The sequence below is a fragment of the Ursus arctos genome, unplaced genomic scaffold (assembly GCF_023065955.2).
Source record: "Ursus arctos isolate Adak ecotype North America unplaced genomic scaffold, UrsArc2.0 scaffold_17, whole genome shotgun sequence".
In the NCBI taxonomy this organism is placed as follows: domain Eukaryota; kingdom Metazoa; phylum Chordata; class Mammalia; order Carnivora; family Ursidae; genus Ursus; species Ursus arctos.
In genome coordinates this window covers 22,474,408-22,477,885 of record NW_026622841.1, presented here as the reverse complement: position 1 = coordinate 22,477,885, position 3,478 = coordinate 22,474,408, and the positions used below count along the sequence as shown (strand labels likewise).

General features: G+C 45.1%; 1 non-coding gene across 1 annotated transcript; it reads left to right on the top strand.

Annotated features, from left to right (window-relative positions):
• The first annotated feature begins 3,159 nt into the window (after window positions 1–3,159).
• LOC113253595 (U6 spliceosomal RNA) lies at window positions 3,160–3,262 on the top strand. The gene has a single exon (XR_003315485.2). It is a non-coding gene; the product is annotated as a U6 spliceosomal RNA (small nuclear RNA).
• Window positions 3,263–3,478: the final 216 nt, after the last annotated feature.

Sequence of the window (3,478 nt, the reverse complement as noted above, 5' to 3'; positions counted from 1 at the left end):
AATCTGGCAGCCTTTTCATTATATCCCTATGCTTCCTGGAGTGATTTTCTTGACCCCAGAGACTTCTAGGATGCTGTGCAGGTTTTCTGTATAGCTTTGTCCAAGTGCCATCTCTTTCCCAACACTTTTATAGATGGACCCAGCGAGAAGAGATTCCTTCGTCCTCTAATCTCCCTTAGCACGTTTTAAACCATGCAAAGCATTTGTAGTCTGTAGAGCTGCCACCCATGTGGGTTAATTGTATACATGTTTCAGCCTCCTGACTGGACCACAAGAGCTGCTTGAAGTCAGGGATTGTACCTTTGTCATTTTTGTTTGTCCCATAATGCTGGTGCTTGGCAATGGTGGGCACTCAATAAATGTACGTGCCATGAGTGAACGAGAGAATGAGTGAATGAGCAATGAGCCCATTGGACTAGCCCCTTTGTTCCCTCCTGGAGTGGGGTGCCGTAAATCAAAGTGTGATGAATCTCTGGGGACTGGGAGCTTTGTGAGTTATGGGGGAGTCTCCCCGTCTCCCCGGCTGAGGGGGCAGTGATAACATTAAAACTGCAGCCTTGGAGTAGCTAGCAGTGATTTAGGAAGTACATTCCTATGGGCTCTTCATAAATAAATCAATTAAATTGCCGCCGCAAGCTAGTCGGGCAGGTCTGCCCCTCACAGAGCAGGTGCATGGTGTCCCCCCGGCTAGGCTCTCAACTGCTGCTGAAAATTGCTCCAGCGTCTGGGTTTCTGCACAGCGCGGGGCTTCTGGTCATCAGCGTCTGCCTCTTTGAGGACTTTCCTCACCGACAAGGAGAGGGCAGAACAGCTCATTGTTTAGTCACTGTCGTTACATCAACCTGGGGCAGCTGCCCCACCTTCAGGCTTTCCCCACATGGGGCTGACTTTTTATTTGCATGGATGTTTTTACTTGGTAAGTTTCCTTATGGGGGATTCACTAGCTATGGAGCTCAAAGTCCTGTTTCAATAAAGAACTGTGGGAAGCTCTGCTGATCAGAAAAATGCTCTGAATTCTGGTCCATCTCAAAAAATAAGTGGATTTTGGAAACGATGAAGTGATTCCATGCATTGTCCTCTCTATTAAAATTGTTTTGCTTCTTTATCTTAGTCCCAAAGCCGGGGTCTCAGGATTTAGAAGGTAGCAATTAATTTAGTTGAAATGCTAATTTACATTTCTGACTTAATAGGAGGTGAGGAGTGGAGATTCTCCAAGTTCCTTCTTTTCCTCACAATGTATTCAGCAACAAATACCTACTGAGAACCAAACACGTGTCAAAAACCGTGAGAGGATTTGGAGAGACAAAAATGAAGTAGTCTTTGCTTTCAAGGCTTTTATATTTTGATAGGGTTGCAAATATATACATTGATGAGAATATAAAGGAGCAGCCTGGTAATGGAAACTGGGTGAAGAGCTCTGGGAATAGGAATGAGACAGAAGAGTGTTGGCTTGGGCAAGGGTCTCTAAATAGGGGCTTAAGCGATGAGTGGGGTTTCACCAGAGGAGGGGAGGTACTCTAGATAGTGGGAGCAGCATAGAGAAAGGACTTGGAGCACTTAAGGCGTTTAAAGGACTGATCATTCAGTCATCTATTCACCCGCAGGTGATTATGGACCAATCCATGTGGTGGCCTCTGTGTCACTCAGGTGCTCGTGGAGCTGCCTCAGGCAGGGTCTCTGTCTGCCAGGAGCTCAAGGTTCGCATGGAGGGTGGGGTTCCTGCAGGAGAGTTGGGGGCCGAGGCTGGGAGGTTGGGCTGGGAGACCCTCAGAAGCTCCGGTGCTGGGCAGAGGAGTTTGGACTCTGGCCAGCAGTGCTGGTGCGGATGGTGTCTAAACCTTCAGTCTATGACCTGAAGGACATTTAGGGTATTTCCTTTTTGCTTTGTTTTGTTGTTTTTGTTTTTGATTTTGTTTACTTTTACAAATATTACTGCAGTGAACAACTTTGTAATACATACATCATTTCAAGCATGTGAGAGCATGCATGTAGGATCAGTTCCTAAGATGGAATCACTGGATCAAAGGGTGTGTGCATTCGGTAAATTTTGTCAAATTCCCTTCTTTAGAGGCTTATCCGTGTTCACTCCCAGCAGCAGTAAATGAGATGCGCTTCCCTGCCTACTCTGCGCACGCGCGTGCGCACACACACACACACACACACACACACACGCACACATGCGCACATGCACGCATACGCTGTCACAAGAACAGTCTTTCATTCTGCTCCCCAGCAATTGTCACTCTTGCGGAGGCACAGATGGCCAAGCTCCAGCACTCTCCAAAGGTACAAAGGCATGAGTTTGAGATGGATGAAATTCTCTCCTGGACAAATCCAAGATTACCTTCTATGTTTTACCTCAGTTCAGATTTCTGTCCCGTGGGTACGCAGAGTGAAGCATTATGGGAAAAAGTGGTTGGCCTCCAGGCTGTTAGATTCAAAGTTTGGGAGTGACCCCATATGTAACTACTAAATGGGACTCATAATAACTCATAGTGGATGGATCGTTGATGTAGTCTTAAACTCTCCTTGATTTTTTCTTTTCATATTTTTAGCTTGTGCCACTTCCTGAGGAAATGACTGCTCTAAGTCTCATTTGTCCTCAGCTTTTAATCTTGGAGTGTGCAGGCCTGTTTAATCTGTCTACCTCATCAATAACAGTTGATAGATCTAGTCCTTTACATGGGATGATAAAAAGTTGGTAGCATATGATTACTTGGACATGGGACAAGAACTTCAAGCTTAAATCTGTCTCTTTCAGCCCCCCACCATAAGTGGAAGATGGAGGCAGAAGTTGTGCTATCCCATGCACGTGAAATAAGAGAGAACTGAAGTTGGCCACCTATCTCAGTTGTCCTCTCCGTCCTCTCTCTGACGACATGAGGATAAGCAGTGACAGCAGAATGCCCACGTTAAGAATGAAGGTGCTTGACAGAGGCTTATAAGGAGCGATCTTGCAGCTTTTAGCAGAACTATCAAGAGCAAGTTGCACAGGTCAGAGGCAGAAAACTGAATTTAGCCGTACTTTGTAACTTCTGTATTAAACAGATACTCATTACAGGTTTTTAAAAGTCAGGTGAGCAAGCAACTTGCATTTAATCATGACCTGCTGAGGCACTGTATTGGTTAGTATGAGATAAGTAAATAAATAAAGAAATATTGCTCGTTTCGGCAGCACATATACTAAAATTGGAATGATAGAAGATTAGCATAACTCCTGCACGAGCATGACAAACAAATCTGTGAAGCATTCCATATTTAAAAACGGACAATAAGTAGTCAGGGTGCCAGCTCTTTAAGAAATCAGGAAGGAGTTGGGAAGACAAACCTACATGACCGATTTAATGGCTATATGAGAGTTAATGGTATGAGGTTGCAAATACATGAAACCATTTAGTGCCAGGCCGTTGGGTCTCAGCAGCTGAGGTAGCTCTGAGCTAAGAGGATTAGAGTCCCCAACTTGAAAGCTCACCACAGC